This window comes from Solanum verrucosum, unplaced genomic scaffold, assembly GCF_900185275.1.
Source record: "Solanum verrucosum unplaced genomic scaffold, falcon-dt-bn FXZP01000238.1, whole genome shotgun sequence".
Lineage (NCBI taxonomy): Eukaryota > Viridiplantae > Streptophyta > Magnoliopsida > Solanales > Solanaceae > Solanum > Solanum verrucosum.
In genome coordinates, this window is record NW_026020630.1 from 2,946,927 (window position 1) to 2,969,798 (window position 22,872).

Genomic DNA, 22,872 nt, shown 5'->3' on the forward strand with positions numbered 1-22,872 from the left:
AAATAGTACATCCATCATTTCTTTCAACGTTCGGTTTTTCATTAGATTGAGGTGAATAGGGCAGCAGTTTGATGGATAATTCCACTTTCCAAACATAATTCTGCACAAGCAGATTTATAATCTCCATTCTTATCACTTCTTATTTTTTTCCCAACTGATTTTCAACTTCGATATTATATTGTCTAAACATTTCTATTGTTGCATCCTTACCATTCAGCAAATAGATATAGTCATTTCTAATGCAATTGTCAATGAAAGTTATGAGATACTTTTTTCCACCACGAGATGGTGTTGACTTCATATTGCAAATGTCAGTGTAGATCAACTCTAAGGGATTAGAATTCCTTTCAACAAATTCATAAGAATGCTCAGCATACTTAGACTCCACACAAACATGACATTTTTATTTATTGCACTCAAAGTTAGACAAAACTTTTAATTAAGTTCATCAGTTTTCCTTACAAGGTTTTGTAATTGACATGCCCCAAGTGTTCATGTCACAAACTTTGACTCAAGCAAGTAAGAACAAATAAAAATATTGAGGTTGAAAAGCTCTTCGCGAGGTAGCTTTTTTCTCTCTAATATTTTGTTCCTATTTCATACAATTTTGTGTGATACAAACATTGTTTAGAGTCATCACCTTGTCAAATGTCCTTTTCAGAAAGAACTTTCCATAAGTTTCAATTTGATTGTTATAGAACTACCCATGAACAAAGTTTCATCGGGTCCAATAAAGGCAATATAGTCCAAATGTTTCTTTTACAGAACATAACAAATGACTATTCACCAATATTCATGTCTATGCAAATACTTTTATTATATTAGACATATCTTTTCATGAAAAATCACAACATTTTAAGTGACACTTTTTCATAAAAGAAGACAATTATTTTGAACAAGTATATATAGAATTTGGTAGTTTCATTCTAGTAACACCATATACTAGTAATAGAAAAACTCAACAACCACAATACAAAATATACTCCAAGAATTTTGTGGGTCTAACATAATACAAAAGTATCATTGAATTTCTTATCTTTTGCTCCAAAATTAAATTAGACACCAAGTCTAATTTTATCTTTATCATAAGCAAAGAACCCCCACATTTTAAATGTGATCTCAAAAATATTTTTCAAGTATTTAAAAATAATTTTTCCACATATTTTCCCAGACTATCAAAATGTCATTGGCACTATGAAACCTCTTTTGGAAATATTATTCTACAAAAGAATTATATTGCTTCAATTCTCTTTGACAATCTTTGCATAGTGTCAAAGTTCATTCATAGAGGCACAAAATCAAAAATTCTAAGTCACTGGTATTTTTCCATCTATTACAAATAGACATACCACTTAGTATTTAGAATACTAACAATAAAGACAAAAAAAATTTGTACAATTTGTTTCTATATAACAGTGAGTTTATAGAAAGTCAAAAGTACAACATTGACTTATTCTGTGAAGTTTTCATAATTTTTCAAACCAATTGCATAGTCTGACTTATCTAGAGTAATAAACTACAAAAGTTTTTTTTTTTAGCCTACAAAAATTAGACACAATCAAATTTCACATGGAGTACAAAACTACAAAAAAAATAATATTTTTTCTTTAGTCTCCAAACAGAATTATACATATTCTTTATCACATAGAAATGTTTTTTCTTTTCAAATAGTCTTCCAACTGTAACATTTTGACATGCTATTTTATCAAACAAAAATGTGCATCTCTCATTTTGCAAACTAAAGAATTTTAAAGGCAACACTATTTGCCAAGCAAAATTCATTCCACAACAAATGGTTTGCAGATCTTTTTCCAAAGATACATATGATAAAAAATCAAAATTGTTAACTCTTAGAAACTATTTTCCTTCTTAGATAAATAATAAGAAGGCTACCTGGTGTAATCTTTAACCGGAATAGCACCAATTTTTTCTGTACATTCTCACTTCGACCTTGCTAAACAAAGCACCGAATTCTAGAGAAGTAATGCATTAATCTTCTACTTCCATGATCTGTTTCTCTCAATCAATAGAAAATAAGAAATACCAACAGTATAGTAATTTCCTTAAGATTGTTGTTCATCTTGTATTCCTAAGATACTTAGAACAAAACTTTGAAGAACTTGGTAAGACACAATAAAGTTTAAGAACATTTTCACAACTAGAAAATTAAAACTTGTAGAGAAACTAGAATTAGAAACATATTAGAAAAATATACAAATTTTTTTTTTCTTAAAGAAGAATTGTTGTCAATCTGTGTTTAAAGAATCTTACTGATTCCAACAAACTTTGCAGAAACACAAAGTTACCAAAGTTTAATGAACCAGTGAAGAACAGAAGAACATAAATTAATTCACAAATCTAAAATCTATAACACATACCAGAATCTGGAAAAACAGAAAGAAGATCAAGCCCACTGAATGCACAGTGTCCCCTTAAGGAAATTATTCCCCTCTAGTATCCGAGGTTTGATTTGGAATATGTCCTCCCAGGATAGAATGATCTTAATCACCAGTATATTGATACCCAAAACGCTGGTGTCAGCGAGCCACTCAACGGCAGTAAAGTACACTTAGAATACTAGATTTAGTAGTAGAAGAAGGAGTTCAGAAATTCGTACTTAAAATGAGAGGAAATCCCTCAATTTATAGAAAACAAAGGGTAGTGTGAAAAGGTTCTTATTGTGCCTTACCGGAAAGGTCACAAACCATTGGAAAAGTCACAATCTTTCGGAAAGGTCACAACTTTTCATAAAAGTCACAACTCTTCATAAAAGTCGCAACTGTTCATCAAAGTCACAACTCTTCATAAAAGTCACAACTCTTCATTTTCCATTCACACCTTTTAAAAACCCAACACGTTTCATAAACACAAGGTAGAAAAACTGAAAAATGTGTACTACTCCACTAGAACTGTATCATATTTGTCCTTTTTCCCACCTGTAGTCTTTGTAGAAATAATTGGCTTAAAGACTTTGGCTTAAAAGAACAAAATAAAATTCCACACGGTATTATATCATATCATATATCATCATATCATATCTATATATATAATAAGCCACAATGTAAAGATTTTTATAGTATTTAGTTACATTGTAACTATCTTGTTAGCTTTTAATCAAAAGGAGTACTTCTTTTAAATAATAAATATGTCATTGTATGAGCTATTTATTACTCATTCCTTTTGAATTTGTTAATCTGATTTTGATCTGACACATAGTTTACGAAAGTAAATTAGATTTTGAGAAAAAACATTAAGTGATACTTGAAGTTGTCCCAGATTTTCAAAAAGACACCTTAACTTTGCGTGCGTCCTATTACCCCACAAAACATTCAAAATCATAATAAATACACATTTTTACACAATATTTCCACTTTGGATAAAAATATCCTTCGAATGTGAAATTTCGTAAAAACAAAAAGTCGGACCCATTATTGATGTATTGAAGGATGCTTTGGTAATTTCCTATGATGAATTCATTTTGTTTGTTTCTTTTAAATTTATTTTACTATACTAAATAATTGTATAAAATATTATGAATCACGATAATTAATTACTTAAATATTTAAAAGATATAAAAATATATAAAAAATCTGATTGACTCTTCAAATTTTACTGGTGACACATAAATTGGGACAAATGAAATAATATATATTATTTGAAAATTTCTTAGAAAGTACTATAAATTACAGTAATTAACATTTAGAAATATTTCAAAGACAAAAAAAATTGATTGAATCTCAATTTTTTTTTAGTATTACATAAATTGAGAAAGAAGAAATGACTTCTATTATTTGAAAATGGCGTAAAAGTATTACAAATCATACAATAAGAATTAACAATTTAAAATTTTAAAAGACTTTGATGCTTTATACTTATTCTATTTCCACTTTGGACAAAAATATCCTCCCAATATGCATATTTTTTTAAACAAAAAGTGGGACCCATTATTGATGTATTCAAGGATGCTTTGGTAATTTTCCTATGATGAATTCGTTTTGTTTGTTGTTTAATTTTTTTTAAAATAATTGTATAAAATATTATAAATCACAATAATTATTTACTTAAATATTCAAAAAGATATAAAAATATGTAAAACATTTGATTAACTCTTCAAATTATATCGGTGACACATAAATTGGACAAATGAAATAATATATATTATTTGAAAATTACTTAGAAAGTACAATAATTTACAGTAATTAACAATAGAATATTTTAAAGACAAAAAAAAATTGATTGAATCTCGAAATTTTATTAGTACCACATAAATTGAGAAAGAAGAAATAACTTTTATTATTTCAAAATTGCGTAAAAGATATTACAAATCATACAACAATAATTAGCAATTTAGAATGTTAAAAGACATAAATTTTTTTTTACGATAGTTAACAATAATTAAAAATTTAAACTATTTTAAATTAATATTAAAGTTTGATTAACTCTTAAATTTTGCCTTTGTCACGTAAATTGAAACGAAAAAACATATTGGGCCCGTGCCAGCACGGGCTCCGATGTCTAGTATTATTATAAGTGGGAACACCACAAATGAAAAGTTGAAATACCAAAATGTCCTTGTAGAATTAAATGACTCTATTACCATTTTCAAGGTACAAAAAAAATCTGATTTTCCCACTTTTAGTTATCTTTTTTTCACCAATTCTTTTCATTTTATTTAATATTAATAAAGTCCAAAAGTCCATTTAATGTGGGTAACATCTTATAAACAGGAGTTCAAAGATCACAATTGATATTACAATCGTTTCTAAGCCAAATGGTGAGTCTTATTTTGAGTTTGAACTTCTTTTTCATTTCCTTTATTAATGTTTTGTTCAATTCTTCGAGCTTTGTTCTTAAAATTTCTCTATTAAGAACTTGTCGTCTTTTTTCTCTTTAACTTTCATAAGACTTTTAGGTATTTACAAATGTATATTCAATTTTGATATGAAATTGTTGGAGTATATGGGTACTACAAACAGAGGTTAGAGGCTATTTGAAGGAATTGCTTTTCCGATCGTATGAAGGGATTGTTGTACACAAGCGCAAATATGATTAGATTTATTGTGCACATGAAATACATTTTTTTTATATCAAATTGAAGATCACATGAGGTAAAATATTTTCATAGTATATATTGAAATTTTTATGAATATTTTATTTCTCCAAATAATATTTTTTTTTTGTACAAAAAATGTGATGAACATATCTTTTGATATCTATATTTCTTGTTTAACAGTGATGATTTAATCTTGATGTCGAGCCGAGTTGTTGTATATGGGTACTATGAAGTTCATGATTATTATGATCACATTCGTTCTTCCATTTTGAATCTCCAGGTAATTATTTTTCTAATTTTAAGATTGCCTTTCTCTTTTTTTTTTTTCCATTTCTATTTCATTTTTGTTTTTTTTGGTGAAAACGTTTGAGTTCTTATACCATGAAACTTTTTTTTTCTTGTCATATTTGCCTTTTTCCATTTATCAGGTATGTTTCTTGTAAATTTCTCAACTCTTTAAATATAGGTGGTAAGAATACTCTTTGCAATAATAAATAAATATGATTTACAAAACAATAACATGCACTCTTTATTTTATCGATATATAATTCATTCCCTTTAGGATCAAGTTACCGTGAATTTTTAATTGCAATTTTTTAGAATTAGATTTTTTCCGATTCAAGAATCTCTTAATATACTTTCTAATTAGTAATTATATGAATATTTAATACTATGGAGTAGTAATTATGTAGGAATAAAAGGCTAGAGAATTTACATAATCTCAAAAGTATCCAATTATGAATATATGTTGTAATCAATATAATGCAGTTAGAGAACATTTTTACTATCATAAATACTACTACTAGGTATTCGTAATTGTTATTTTAATTTTAAAATTGCCTTTCTCTTTTTTTTTTTCTCATTTCTATTTCATTTTTGTTTTTTTTATCAAAACGTTTCAGTTCTTATACCATGAAACTTAGTTTTTTTTCATATTTGCCTTTTCCCATTATATTTAATTAATAATTAGATATTAAATAATAGCATATTAAATTGTTGCACCACTCATCAAAATCCGTTCCTATTCTCTTCAACCACATTAATAAACCAAGAAGACATCATTCCTCATTAAACAACCGTATAATGTCATTAGGTAAAAACCTTTTCATTTTCTCTTATTTATTTTTTATATTTAAGAATAATAAAAGACATAATTTTACATTAAATATTATATTTCAAATTAGTTATAAGTCTTTTCACATCTCCTAATATCTCCTATTTATATTTAAATCATATTACCAATATGTATCTAATTGTATGAGCAGTAGAAACTGAACTTAAGTAAGGTGGAGCAGTACTTTTATTGTTCTCTTTTTATTTTATTTTATGAAAATACTTTTGTTTTATAAAGTCTTGATTTGATGTCTAATTATATGAATGCTGGAATCTGAACTTATGTAGAGGGAGTAAACTTTTATTTTCTGTTTATTTATCCTTTGAAAATACTTCTATTTCATTGAATTTTTATTTGATGATTTCAAATTTTCTTATATGTAATTTTTTTTTTTTAGGTTGGTTCATAAGTATGTATATACACAAATTCAAAGTTATCTTTTCTTTTATATGCATTTATTTTTTGCACCATATAATTATTGGTTTATATTGTTTTCTTTTTTCTACCATATTGTTAATATCTCACAAATGATTGTGTTGTATTTCATAATTCAAAATTTACAGATGGCGGAATTAATAATTTTGAATGAGTCAAAGAAGACGAAGGGTACATATTCATGTCAATTAAATATTTAAACAATAATTATTTTTATAACAAATAAATACTAATTTTTTTGTAGGTGTACACTATGAACTTGATAATGATCTACTAACCATCCGAAGGAAGACATATGTTGATTGAATTTCTCTGCAACTATTACAAAACACTACTCTCCTTCGACGACAACTTATCGATATGTATGCATCTATAAAGAAGTGGAGGCTACTATTTCTTAAAAAGAAGACTGAAACTTTAAGGCATTAAATATTTTGTAGCTATAATGCCGATATTGAAATTATGTGTTGTGACATATTAAAAAAATATTCTTAACAAGTTGAATAATTGATATATTATAAGAATTATATATTTGAAGTGCCTTGCAATGATGATAACATCCGTTGAATATAATCGTTCCTTGATTTGAGCTTGTATTTTACACGTCGTACACTTATATTTTAGAAGTAATTATACTATTAGCACCGTATACTCGTGCGTTGCACGTGTTCGAAAACTAATATTATTAAAAGTGGGAAGCTCTTGTCTTCAAAGTTGATTTACCATTTTTCCCTTATACTAATTAATTATTTTTTATAAAATAATTTTTATTTACACCATAATTAAAAAAAATCAATTAAATTAGTTTTCAATAACATGAATTGAACGGATGCTTTGGAAGTGGAGTAATAATACTTAATTCAACGATTTTAATAAGGATTGAGGACAATCATCTTTCTTTCTTTCCCTGCATTTTTTGGTTTATTCATTTTATATTAAAATTTTGATCATTATCATATTATGTCAAGTAGAAACCTTCCAAATGAAAAATTGAATTACGAATCGCCTATTAAAAGTTAAATATCATTTTAACCTTCAAGCAACTATTATTTCAAAAAGTTTAATTTATAATATAAAAATATAAATACGCACATTTCATACAATAAAAAAATGTTTGCATTTAATAATTATAATAACCATAACTTTATATGAAACATTGGTGGTTCAATTATTTAATTGTTACGTTAACCAATGGCCAACCTTTCATTGCTACAGTAAGTACAAAGAAGTTGAAAAGTTGAATTGAATATTAATTAGTAAATTAATTCATTAGTAAATAAATGAAAGGAAATTTCAAAGGTCTAGGAAAAAACATTATATAAAGGCTAAACGAGTTCACTAATTTCCCATCTGCTCTTTGTAACTTTTGAGATTGAATGCAAATCATTTTATCTTCGATTTCATTTTTTCCCTTTTCTTTTTATGTCCTTTGATAGTTTGCATATATAAAAGAAGAGATGGGAAGTATGTAAGATTGTTTTTAATGCCTTCTAATAGTTTGCATAAAAGAAGAGATGAGAAGTATGTAAGATTGTTGATGCCAAATTAGAGTAGCTGCCATATTCAATTTTTACTACTCTTGAATTATCAGCTATAATATAATCTTCCGAGAAATTATGATCAAAATCACCATTTATACTAGTTTTGTAAAAAAATTTAAAAACATACTATTTTGGTGAATTGATTTAAACAATGGCTTATTTTTGTCAAAATTTCGATTTCTCCGGAAGGTTGATCATAGTTGACATAAATGAATTCATTGTTATAGTATAATCTGATTACAATTCTTTAAGATACAAAGATAATATATACTCTCTACAAATAAGTTATTTCATGATCTAAAGAAATGGTGTTATTTGAATGCGTTGATTGATGCTCCTCTTCATGTTGATTATTGGCTATAACCTTTTATCATCATTGCAATATTCAACTTTAACTTGAATATTACTTGAAAGGAACTCATTAATCCTTTTTGTGTATGCATGGCATAGTTGGTTAATTAGAATTACAATACTTTGATTTCACATGTATTGGAATTTCATTTGTTTGGGTGCTTTTGTTTCCATGCACAATTGTTAAGATTATAAGAATTAGTTTTAAATTCTTAATAAGCATATATTATTTGCGTTTTGTAAATTTTAACAAGAATTGTTTTAAATATTTTAAATATCATATCTAAGTTTTTCGTTTAAATATTTCAGATTCATTGTTTTGCTATTTGGTATGAGCATCACAATTCATTATTCAAATATTATGTCATGAAATTTAATACTTAATGTTATTAGGTGCAATTATTTAATACTAATACTTCTTTATAAACAAAATATTTGCACCTAATAACATTAAAATGTAACTCATTTTATACATTTTACTTATCTAACTAAATATAGTTATTCAATTTGGTAGTTCTGATAGTAAATAATCATTTATCGCTCAACGAAGAAGCCATTCAAATTGGATGAATGTTACATTCATCAATTTTATTTTGTACTTTTTTTTCGTTATTGATTACACTATGGTTTTAATGTAACTTATATCGTGTATACTACTTGCTTAGCTTGAGACACACGTGTTTAGAAACTAGTATATCTGTAAAAGCAAAAGACAGAAAATTGTGATCCTTCAATACAATGAGTTGATTACTCAGTTTTCTTTGCTTGTGCATCATTTTTTAATTTGATCACTACACCTTTATCTTGAGTTGAGGGTCGACGGAAATAGCCTCTCACTACACCTCTTCATATTTGAACTGTATCATATAGATGGAATTTCCCTCATTAACTTATGTGAAAAGTCTTTTGAAAAACAACTAATTGGAAATTTCTCATAAAATTTCTCTGCAGGTGTAGTGATCTTCACCAAGTTATTCAAAACATGTAGGAAATTAAGACGAGTTAATACCTTAGATGGTCACTCAACTATGCACTATTTTCTCAGAAAGTCACTCAACTTTGGTTTTTAACTCAAAAGTCACTCAACTATGAGTTTTTTTCTTAGAAAGTCACTCAACTTTGGTTTTTATTTCAAAAGTCACTCAACTATGAGTGTTTCACTTACAAAGTCACTCAACTATGAATGTTTTACTTATAAAGTCACCCAATCCATTTAATTAATTTTTTTCATTAAACTTACAAACATGAAAATTTTATTTCTTACAAAATTTTAAAAAATAAAAAGATATTCATTTAAATCATTTAATAACTCGATCCGCTAAAAATATAATATATTACCTTTTATTTTACCCCTTTTCTCCAATTGTGTGTGAATACAGCGATCTCCATGCATTGTTCATAAAATATAGAAATTACAAAATTACTTTTTTAGTAAATTCAAAATTTTAGTAGCAACGATACATAATGAAGGAACAAAAAGAAGTGCTTAAAAAAAAACTGACTTGAATTTGTTAATTATGTTTCTCCTACCGTTAAGTTAATTAAGATTTGGTCTTTACATGTGTTGACACCCAATTTTGGACCTCCACAATATAGACTAATCATCGAGCTTCTTTAATTTCAAACGATTTCAAATAATTAGTTTTAGGAATTTTTTTTTTAAAATAAAAAATAAAATAAAAATATATATATAAATATAAAATAAAATAAAAATATTTTCAAGTCATTTTAAATAGTTTATCACTTGTTTATAATTGTTAAATAATATATGTGTTACGTATATAATTAGTACATTTTTTATAAATTTGCGAAAATGGTCTCAAAAAGATTTTAGTTTTACTTTGATACTTTACTAAACTAATTTTGTCTAAATTAGAAGTTTATATTTTGAGTTATTAGTTCAGTAGGCTAATTATTTTATTTTGCTAAAATTAAGAAGCTCGTTAATTAGTTATATTTATTCATTTTATTTAAGCTATAGCCGAATTAACTAATCACCTTAATTTGGTCAAAGTTGCAATTAATGTGGCTATGTGCTTAAGTAAAAAATTGACGGAAAACGTTATTGTAAATGGCACGAGAAATGGACTCACTCTACAAATAATTGTGTAAATTTCAGGAACATCTTGGCCCATATTTCCAATTCCCATTCACCTTTTTCAGCCTACTACTCAATTCCCAAGCCTAATTCGTTCATTCCATATTCCCTTGAAATCCCAGCCCACAAAACAAAAGAAAACCCATCAAAATACATACCAACACGACAACAGCAATACACCGACCCTTGCACGTTGTTTCTTCTTCTACATTGCTAATACGAAGCAACCCATTACTGTTCCAGCAGTACCGTTCCAGCGACCAGCTTTCACTTTTGTCCTTGCCTTACGAGATTACTCCACGTCGAGTATAAGGACATGGGGATCGATTTGAGGCGTTGGTCTACCTTTCCTCTTCCGGAATAGAGTTGAAGCTTCAGAAAAGAGTGTCGTCCTAAAATGGTGAAAGTTGGAGTTTGAATTTTTTTTGGAATGGGCCTCGTCCCTATCCGAAAATCTCCCGCCTATCCACCCGTTTTTCCCTAATTTCGTTGATAAATAGTTCTATGTCCTTCATTGTTTGGGGGATTTTTTTTTTGGAGTCGCAAATTTGAGTTGAGGCAGAGAAAAGGTTGGAATTTTCTGAGTGAAATACACAGAACAATTTTTAAAACAAAATATATATACGTTTTAAATATACTCGAAATACTCTCCGGAATAGAGAACTTTCTCGGATTTTGCTCTAGGTTCCCTGTTCACTGTTCGTGTTTGAGTTCTGTGGTGGAAGCTCGGCATCTCTAGCTCGTTCGGTCCCCATTTCGCTGCCCCCGAAAAGGTAAGCTTCACTTTGATCTTAGCTCATTTTGGTTGATGTTTGCGTGAGAGTTGAAGGTTTCTATTGACTCTCCTCCCATTCATTCGAATGCTTCAGTTCTGTTTGAGTTACTACTAATGTCTGATAAAAGATTTTTGTACCACCAATTGGTGTTTTAGTTAACTGAAGCGTGAAATGTACCTCGATGTGTGATTTATGCCTAGAATGCCTTGATTAAAAGTTTTACTCATCTTTAAGTCTCACGTTCAGGGGTCTGTTTCCTTGTCATTATTTTGTTCTCGTTAGTCGCTACTGTTAGGTTGGCTGAAATATTGTATGTTGTTGTTGGTTTGACCTCTATGTCTATTTTATTTTTTTTCTCTCCGCATCTTTTGAGTTTTTATGGTCAGCATCTTTAAGTCTCTCTTGCGAATGTCGAATAAAAGTTTTAATTCGGTTGAGGCTGTCCCGTCATCTTTGAGTTTTTTTTTTAGCTTTTTCAAATGGGTTAAATGCGTTGGACATTTCGTGTTTATGAGCGTTAGGTAAAAATCTCAAAGTTATTCAATATAGAGATCGAATGGATGTGACAACTCGTTGTATTGTGTCTTGTTTGAGTCCACTTTATGCTCTCATGTTGTTCGTCTTTGTGGAAAACTGATTTTGTCATCAAACCTGTTTTAAATTGAGTATTTGTTTCTTCCCGACTCTTTGTTTGCTTTTACTACTATTTTATATTGTTATGTATATAGACTTACCTTTCTTCTTCTGAAAATCAGCTGATATATGTGGTTGATATATATGGTATGGTCGGGTGCTGGTTCCAATAGCTCGGTTTTATCTTTTGTTTTTTTTTATTTATCTATCTTCTTGCTAATGTCTAGATGGTCTTTGCAACTTGTTTAAATCAAGTTTGTATTTTTCATGCTATTAAAATTTAGTCGAAAAAATGCCGATAATTACAAGTTGAGTCGGTAAAAATCTGAGTTTCTTGTTTTTCATTTACTAAGTCTTAGTTTTGTTGGGAGTTCCGTCTTTAAGATCGCGTGATTTCTTTGGCATTAATCCTTCATGGGTATAGTATATTGATTTTCTCCAACTTACAGTGATTTAGTTATGCTACCTTGCGACTTTCACTTTAAAGCAATGAAGCTAGCTAATGCTTAGTTACTTTCTTGTAATGTGCGGTAAAAGATCTCGTAGACCATGGTATCGGACAGTGTTGTTATTGAATTTTATCGGCCTCCACATGTTGAGTGTGGGTCTCATCTAATTTGCTTACTGTTACGTGCATAGGTGGGCCTTAAAAAAATTTCAGCTTGTTAGTATGGTTTAATGTTGTTATTTTTTATTTTATTTTATTTTTTTGTTTGAGAAGTTGTCAATTTAACATTCATTTTTTTTTTCTTCTTAGGAGTTAATAATTTGTATCTACTGTTTGTGCGTGAATTAGTCATAGTTTTTTTTTCTTAGTCATTTCTTATAAGATTCGCTGATTTCCGGCATATTTCCATGATCTCCTCTTATGCTTATTAATTTTCTTGAAGTTAGTATATGCATTCTTGTATAGTTCGGCATACTCCTTTTATTATTCATTTTCGGTTAGATTGCATATTAACCCTTGGCTTTTTCTTCTTTATGATGCATGTGAAATCTGTCTGAGTTCTCATGGATTCTATCCTCGCATTTTCCTTTGGGCCACGGAGGCCCATATCCTCTTTTATCCGAGTCAGCCAGATATTAAAATTGACGAACATGTCTCGAAATTGAAAGAAAAGCGGAGCAAATCGGGAGTTGAAAAAGACTGGGCCAAAGCCTACCTTTATTTAATCGGAATTATATTTTGTTATTATTGGGCCTAAGCCCTTGTCATTTAACTTACTATTACTTGTTAGTTCCTAGGACAGGTGGAGAAATTGGGCTTAAGGTGTAACATCCGACAATTTGAAGTGGCTTTGAAGAAGCTTGAAATTTGGAAATAGTCATTTTTTGGAAAAATTTAAAATCTGGAAATTTGGCAGTCCAGAATCTGGAAAATTTGGCTAAGTTCAAAAATCTGGAAAATTTGGCTAAGTGTGGAAATCAGTGATTTTTGGCCAACTTTGAGCAGTCGTAACTCCTAGCTCAGGATGATTTAGGAGTAGTTCCAGTTATGGTTTCGAAGCTTGTGGAACGATCTTTCCAACGCCACCGAGTTTGCTCAATTCCGAGTTCGTATGAGCGAGTTATGATCTTTGAAAGTTGGGCAGTTGGCAGGGAGTCCGTTCCGGAAATTTAAGGGCATTTTAGTCTTTTCACAAATCATTTCTTTTGAGCTTATATTGTTGTATTAGGCTGATCTTTGGATCATTTTGTCCCATTTTGAAAGAGAAAGAGTTAGGGTTCAAGAGAAGAAGAAGAGAAGAAGGAGAAGAAGGAGAGAAGAAAGAGGAGATCAACAAGATTTGTCAAGATCATTGTGGATTTTCGTCGGGGGTGATCCCTATCAAGGTATGTGAGTCTTTAGTGTGGGTTTATCCTTTCCCCCCACATACCAAGCTCGTTTTTATGATTTGAGAAGAGATTGGATTTGTTGTTGAAGTTGTTAGTTGTTGTTGATGTTGTTAGTTGTGTTGTTGAAGTTATTGTTGGTTGTGGGACAGGATTGGGCTGTGTATTTGAGTTGTGATCTATTGTATATTGAGAGATTGATGATCCTTAGTGTTGGTTGGTTCATACCCCCACACACCAACTCGTTTTTAATTCCAAGAGAAGATTTATTGGTTGTTGAAGTTGTAGTGGTGTTGTGTTGAAGTTCTTGCTGGTTTAGTACAGATTTCTGGCTGTGATTTTTGAAGTTGAATCTATTGTATAATAAGGGTCTTTATGATTCTAAGTGTTGCTGCTGAAACCTTGAGGTTGAGAGGGTTTAGAATTGGAAAGAAACAAGGGGAAAAAGTCGGTTTTTTGGGGAAAAAGGGGCTGGCTGTCGCACCTCTCCTAGTGCCAAGGACACCAATCCTTCCCTTTCATTCACCATTTTTTTTCATACATGTTCCTAGGTATTATACCTATGTTTCCTAGTTGTTTCCAACACTCCAAGGTACTTCTAAAAGTCAAGTAAAACTACAAGTCTAGTGAAGTTCGTTTCCAATTAGTGAAGTTAGTTTCCAATTCAAGTGAAGTTAGTTTCCAAGTCAAGTGAAGTCAAGCTTAGAAGTAAGTAAGTCAAAGCAAGTCTTTAAGGTTTTCCAAGAGTCTTCATTGAACGTTTTAACTTCATTCTAAGGCTCAAGTTCCAAGTTAAGTATTGAGTTTCAAGTCAAGTCAAAAGTTAAGAGTTATTTTCATGTTAAGTTAAGAGTTTCACATCAAGCTAAGAGTTCAAGTAAAGTAAAGAGTTTAAAGTTGAGTTCTTTTCTCAAAGTTATTAGGGAACTATGTATTCCCAAAGAAGTTTTAAAGAAATGTTTTTACATTTAAACAAGGTTGGAAACTGAGATTTCCAAAAGAGCGTTCGGGCTAGTTTTTGAGTAATTATCTCATATCAGCAGGAAGAAATATGTTTTAAAAACATAAGAGCCAGTACATTTTTGGGAGTAGTATCGAGCACCGAATTGGGGGAGCGTTCAAAGAACCCACAGCCCCCATAGAACCATGTTAGCCACCATGGGTAGAAAAGGATCATACTTTTTAGATGAATCCTTTTCAGATTAGACTAGTGGATCCATTAGGCAGTTCAGGTCTTATACCTTTGGCCGGGTATAAGATGCTCCAGCAGCGTGAGGTCGATCGCTGTATCATCACTATAGCTCTTATGTGATGGTTGTCGGTTAGAGAAGCTCCCACAACAGTTATTGTATTTTCATACATAGAGATTATTGTATTTTTATATACATCAGTTCATTGTATTTCTATATACATTTCAGGCTTATTGTATCTTTGTATACACACAGAGTTTATAGCATGTTTTAAACAGTCTTTCTTTATATCGCACTTGTTTTAAATTGCCTTATATTGAAAGAAGTCAGTCAGGTTGAGTTGAGTTGAGCCAGATAAGCTATTCAGTTTCTTCCAGATTTCCTTCTAGCCTTTGTTGCTTAGTTTTCCAGCTCGCATACTCGTACATTCCATGTACTGATGCCAGTTGGCCTGCATCGTTTGATGATGCAGATTCAGGTACCCCGAATCAGCATCCTGCACGTCGTTGATCCAGCTGAGCACTCCAGAGTCAGTGGTGAGCCTCCTTGCACTCCGGAGGACTCAATTATTTTGTGTTCTTAGTTTTTGTTTTATTAGGATGTTGCGGGGTCTGTCCCAACATCCATCTCAGTATTTTAGAGGCTTCATAGACAGACAGTCAGTCAGTTAGTTTGAGTCTCTCATATATATATATATATATATATATGTAAATATTCTATTTTGAGATTCGAGTTGCCTTTATGGCCATATTTTATAAGTTAAGTTGTTTTGTAATATTGCATTGCATTGAGTTATTCTGTTGGGTTAGGTTTCCGCTGAGTTAAGAAAGCCAGGCCAAGGGTTCGCTTGGGGCCAGAAATGGTCTCCGGGTGCCGGTCCCGCCCAGGGTGTAGGCTCGGGGCGTGACATAAGGTCCAAAAGAAAGACATTTATTTCATGTTAGACTAGGACAGGTGCAGGTGACTATAACATCCGGTAATTTGAAATATCTATGAAGAGGCTTAAAATCGGAAATAGTCATTTTTTGAAGGAATTCAAAAATCTGAAAAATTTGGCAGTGTGGAAATCAGTGAGTTTTTGGCCAACTTTGAGCAGTCGTAACTCCTAGCTCAGGATGAGTTAGGAGTAGTTCCAGTTATGGTTGCAAATCTTGTGGAATGATCTTTCCAACGCCACTGAGTTTGCTCGATTCCGAGTTCGTATAAGCGAGTTTATGGCCATTGAAAGTTGGGCAGTTGGCAGGGAATCCGTCCGGAAATTTTAAGGGCATTTTGGTCTTTTCCCTAGCCATTTCTTTTGGGATTATATTGTTGTGTTAGGCTGATCTTTGGATCATTTTGTCCCATTTTAAAATAGAAAGAGTTAGGGTTCTTGAGTGAAGAAGAGGAGAAGAAAGAGAAGATCAACAAGTTTCCGTCAAAGATCGTCGTGGATATCGTCGGGGGTGATCCCTATCAAAGTATGTGAGTCTTTAGTGTTGGGTTGATCCTTTCCCCCACACACCAACTCATTTTGTTATTGAGAAAAGATTGGATTGTGTTGTTGAAGTTGTTGGGTTGTGTTGTTGAAGTTATTGTTGGTTGTGGGACATGATTTGGTTGTGTGTTTGAGTTGAATCTCATGTATGTTAAGGGATTTTATGATCCTTAGTGTTTGGGGTTGAATCCATTGAAGAAAGGGTGATTTAGAGTTGGCAAAACAAGAGAGAAAAGTCGGAATTTCTGGGTAAGAGGTTGGCGCGTCGCGCCTGCCAACGCGCCCCAAAGGGGACTCTGAAGTCCAGCCCTTGGGGCGGCGCGCCTCTCAGAGCGCCAGTAGGTGCCTTCTAAGCTTCGAGGGCAGGTGCTTCGCGCCTTGCAGAGCGCCAAGGACGCCATGTTCTCCCTTTCTTTCCACACTTTCTCTTGCATGTTCCTAGGTATTATACCTATGTTTCCAAGTTGTTTCCAATACTTCAAGTTGCATTTAAATGTCAAGAACTCATCCATAACATGTGATTATATACCTTGAATCCATAATCCAATTCAAGGCGAGTTAGTATCAAGTTAAAGAGAAGTAAGAGTCAAGTCAAACAAAGTTAAGAAGTTAGTTCAAGCAAGTCCTCCAAGATTTTCAAGAGTCTTTATTGAACGTTTTAACTTTATTCTAAGGCTCAAGTTGCAAGTCAAGTAAAGAGTAAAGAGTCAAGAGTTTAAAGTTGAGTTCATTTCTCAAAGTTATTAGGGAACTATGTATTCCCAAAGAAGTTTCAAAGAAATGTTTTTACATTTAAACAAGGTTGGAAACTGAGATTTCCAAAGAGCCTTCGGGCTAGTTTTTGAGTAATTATCTCAATCAGCAGGAAGACATATGTTTTAAAAACATAAGAAACAGTACATTTTTGGGAGTAGTATCGAGCACCGAATTGGGGGAGTGTTCAAAGAACCCACAGCCCCCATAGAACCATGTTAGCCACCATGGGTAGAAAATGATCATACTTTTTAGATGAATCCTTTTCAGATTAGACTAGTGGATCCATTAGGCAGTTCAGGTCTTATACCTTTGGCCGGGTATAAGATGCTCTGGCAGCATGAGGTCGATCGTTGTATCATCACTATAGCTCTTATGTGATGGTTGTCGGTTAGAGAAACTCCCACAGCAGTTATTGTATTTTCATACACAGAAGCTATTGTATTTTTATATACATCAGTTCATTGTATTTCTATATACATTTCAGGCTTATTGTATCCTTGTATAATATAATATATTATATCTACAAAATTTGAATTTGAAAGAAGTGAATGAACTAGAAAATAAATTTAAAAAGAGAGACAAGAGAGAGTTGACCGGATGGTAAGCACTCCTCACTTCCAACCTTAAGGTTGTGAGTTCGAATCCCCAAAAAAGCATAATGTGGGAGATCCTAGGGAGGAGTTTAAAATAAATTTGAGATGGGGAAGGATAATAGGAAATTTAACCTTTTTTATAATAATAAATTTGTCCCTAATTAATATTTTTAATAACAAAATAATTTTTGGTATATAAAATATAGTCATTAGTGACGAAATTAGATTTTGTTCAACTACAAAATGCATATAACTTTAGAGACAACCGATATCGTCACTGGTTGAAGTAAAATAATTAGCGACGATATAATTTTGTAGGTAGTAATAACCTTTTTAGTGACAAAACATACTATTATCTACAAAAAATATACTTTTTACGACAAATAAATTTGTCACAAATGTTTAGGCATTTGGGGACGATTTTTCTTTTTGTAGTTAATATAATACTTTTAGCGACGAAGCACTAAATCGTCTTTGTATACTTTTAGAGACACACATTTAGTGATGACTGAGTGACAAATTATTTTTCGTCTCACAAGATTTTTAGTGACGAAATATGATTTATAAATGACGAAATTATTTGTCCCTGATAATCGAATTTGTTGTAGTGAAGCAAATAAAAGAATAAAAATAAAATACCACACGGTATTATTGTTCATTTTATTCCTCACTTGACTTGGTCAAGAAATAGTTTCTCTCTTAGAAGTTGTGCAGAATTTTTTTCCACATAATGGGACCAATTTCACATCATCTTGCGTAACACACACTGCAGAGATAGTCTGTTGTGATCACGGATAGCCGAGAGGTTAGATAAGCTGTTGGGCCCGAGGCAAAACCACGAAGTGGATAAGACAGCCCAACAATAGGTTTGCTTGGAATCCAGGTTGAGTAGAGATAAAGGGGTAAGCATTGCAGTTTTGGGAGTTTATATATGCAGATTGTGAAAGAAATTGTTTGTTCCTCCCATCTCTTTCTAGAGTCTAAGCTTTTCATCCACATTCTTATCTCTATCTTTAGTTACTTGTTATTTCAGTATTTTCCATTGTAATTCTATAGTTGAAGTGTTGCCTTCGTGATTTGGCTATCAGTGATTACATATTACTTGAGTATTGTGTTGCGAATTTAGATTCGTTACATAGTCTTTGAGGAAATTGGCTTAAAGGCTTACAAGTCATCGTCCACTAGTTACATTACCGCATCCCTTATTTCCTTAGGTGGAATGGAATATTGATGGTTTTTGATCCCTCGTTAACTTAATGTGAAAACTATTGTGTACCTAACAAGTTTAAAAATATCAGAAGTGACAACTAATCACTAACTCAGAATATTGACCTTTTATGATTGTATAGATTCCATGGAGCTTGGTTTCCTCTATTCCAAACGTACCATAACTGTTGTCATAATTGGTGTCCCTTCTTGTCACATGGAAGATGAAATGGAGTAACATCATGTCTTTGTTGTTCATTTATTATTTTATCCTCAATTTACTTGGTCATATAATAGTTTCTCTCTTTGAAAAGTATTGTGGAAAACAGAAGAAGAGATGTTGATGGAAAGTTAGACAAGAATAACTTAAAATAGGAGTTCAAATTTCTACCTATCCATATATACTAATGTTAAATTGCTATAATATTTTCAACTTAAAACACTTACTTTAGTATATTGGGCAAAATTCTCTTTGGAATTGGCTCACTGGAAAGATTCTAAGGGAACTCTCTCTCAATGTTCTTATCAGACCGATTGCATGTTCCTCATCCATTGGAGTCCGAAGAAGAGTCGTATTTTTCTAGTGGATTTACGTGGGAATCAGTGGTCATAGCTGTGGATTAGTTGTTGTAACTGTCATGTGGAGCCTCATGTTTAAAGCTAAAATGAATTGTGAAATTTTTTAAAGCCATCATTCTTTGATGTTTCGTCCATGATTTTAAACATCAAAGAATGAATTGATTAGATCATCTCTAGATCTATAAAGGCTTACAAGTCATCGTCCGCTATTTACATTACCGCATCCCTTATTTCCTTAGGTGGAATGGAATATTGATGGATTTTCCCTCATTAACTTAATGTGAAAAGTCTTGTGTACCTAACAAGTTACAATGTTCAAATACTTTTAACTAAAATCTATCTATAGTTTTATTATTATATTGTATTCTTCTGCTTTGTGATCATCGAGTTCTCTTACATACTCTAATCCCTGAGAACATCCTGTTATTTGGTGAATACAAAAAAGAGTCTCTTTTTCTTTTATTCATTTCTCTGTTTTGTGTTGCTAATAAGTCTATGATTTTCTTCTTTCCTTTGAGCATCATTTTTGCACTCCCAAGTAGGCACTTTAAAACAAATATAAAACATTACATTTTAAAATAAAATGACAAAAGTGAATAAATTAATCAGTGGATTTACGTGGGAATCAGTGGTCATAGGCTACATTTCACTACAAATCTACGACAAAAACAAGTTTTAGCAACAATAAATATACACATTAACAAAGAGTGCTAAAATCTTTACTGGTATTAATTAATTGTCATTGGATTCAATGTCTCTATAGGCTTTAGAGACACTTACAAAAAGTGCTAATTGCCACTAAAAATACATGTTTAGTAGCAATTAAGCTATAGCCATTAATTAATTACCCCTAAAGTAGTGTAGATCACTACACATTTATCTTGAGTCGAGGGTCCACTACTAGAAACTGTAAATTACCTAGGAATTTCATTTGGGGATTATTTTCGCAGATATTTCCTGCAGAAATATGAAATTCCTAAATTCTAGACTTCTCTACATGCGAAAAATAATTTCCCAGAAAAATTGGAAGATAACTTTAGCGCCATTTTTACAAAATTATTACCTGGGGAATTATTTGGGAAAAATAATTTGCAAGTAGCATTTTCATAGGTAAATTCGCAAGTAATATAAAAATTATTTTTTTAGTATGTTTGCAAGAAAATTCCTAGAAAAACCTATTTGCAGATTTAGCTAGAAATAATTACTTGAAAATTTATTTGCAAATAACTTTATACGTGTTATTACCTGAGGATTCATGTTCTACGAATTTTGTTGGGAATTTATTTCTTGAGGATTTACCTGGAGAATTACTTGGGGATTTTATTGTTGTGAATTTGGTTGAAGATTTTTAGAGGAATGCATACTTGAATTTTTTAAATACAATTTAATTGGAAGTATTTTCTTGGAATCTAAGGATTTTTTTATTTGGAGTCTTCAAGAAATATTTTCTTTAAAATATATTTAACAAAATCTAAAACTATAATAATATAAAAAATAGCAATGACATTAGAAAGAATTTTATTGTTCAATATATACTCTACTTTTAGATTAAATAAATTATTATACAATAATATTAATCTAACACTATATTAGAACATTACCACAAATGTCATGAACAATATTTTTAACTTATATATAGTTACAATATTTAGTCCTAAAAACCAATGATGCCGTTTTTTTTTTTTTTTAAAGATACAAAGCATTAAAATTATATGGCTAGTTATTTATCCTTAGAAAAATAACTATCATAAATATATTTATTTTTTATTAGATATTACTTTATATTAAATTTCGAATTATTGAATAAGTCAATCACTGTTTAAGTAGAGTAAAATTAAAGTATATACATTATTAATGTGAATTTTAATCAACCCCTAGTTGATAGAATTATATTAAATGAAAAATAAATAAATTTTAACTATATAGCAAATTTATATATAATTTTTTCTTACAAGCATTAAATATGATATAATTTCTCTATGGTAAGTTATTAAATGTTATTTATTTGCAAATATTTATTATTAAGTATATTAAAATATAATTATTAAAACATAAATTAAAATTATAAAACCACAAATACCTAATAAGATGTACTATCAATTATTGGTTATAACTTTCTTGCACTTTAATTTAAACATATAGATTTATTTATATTTTCAATTATTTATTTATAAGAACTTTGTATGTATAATATAAATTTTGTCTACGTTTAATATGCTTAGCTATGGATATTATCTCATAGAAAGTGTAAGCATAAAATTTTCATGATATGTTGGGTGGTGGTGATTTATTTTAAATATATAATTTCACTTTTTAAGAGTTAAATCAAATGAACTTTAGCCAACATTTAAAATATATTTTTTTACTTTATTGATATGACATGAAAAGATTAGCATTTATAATGCTACGACTAAACACAAGTAGAATAAAATTTCAAAGAGCAACAATAAATGGGTGGGCACCAACAAATTCAACTGGGCACTCTGGGTGGGGGAATTAAAATTGTGTTCAAGTGGTATGTGATGAATGGTATGCAAGATAAATGGGTGGGCAGTGGGGTGAGTGGTGTTAGATGTAACTGGGAAATAATAATTAATAATATTTACAAGAAATTTTTAAAGATTTATTAGAATATCTTTACGTGGATTTACTTGTGAATAAATTGGAAAAAATTTGGGATATTTTTGGTGTTTTTTGCAAGAAAATTCGCACGTTATTTACCTGCAAAATTTAAATCCCTAGGTAAATTACTTGGGGATTTTGAAATTCACAGGAAATAATTACCTACGAAGGTTTTACCTTCGGATTCTTTTTGATAGGAAAATCCGTAGGAAACATATTTTTCTACGAATTTTCATTAATAATCCCCAGAAAAATCCCAATGTATAATTCACATTTTTTTTGCAGTGGTCAACGAAAACACCCTCTCTACTACTTTGGTTATTCTCCATCTCTTCGTGTTTGAACTGTATCATATAGATGGAGTTTCCCTCATTAACTAAATATGAAAAGTCTTGGAAATTTCTCATAAAATGATCTTCACCAAGTTATTCAAAACATGCTAATTATGCAGAAAATTAAGACACATATCAAACAAAATTTTGAATAAAAAGCAAATAAAAGAAAAAATAAAAATTCCACACGGTATTATTGTTCAATTTTTTCCTCACTTGACTTCGTCAAGAAATAGTTTCTCTCATTGGAAATTTCTTAGAAGTTCTGCAGAATTTTTTTCCA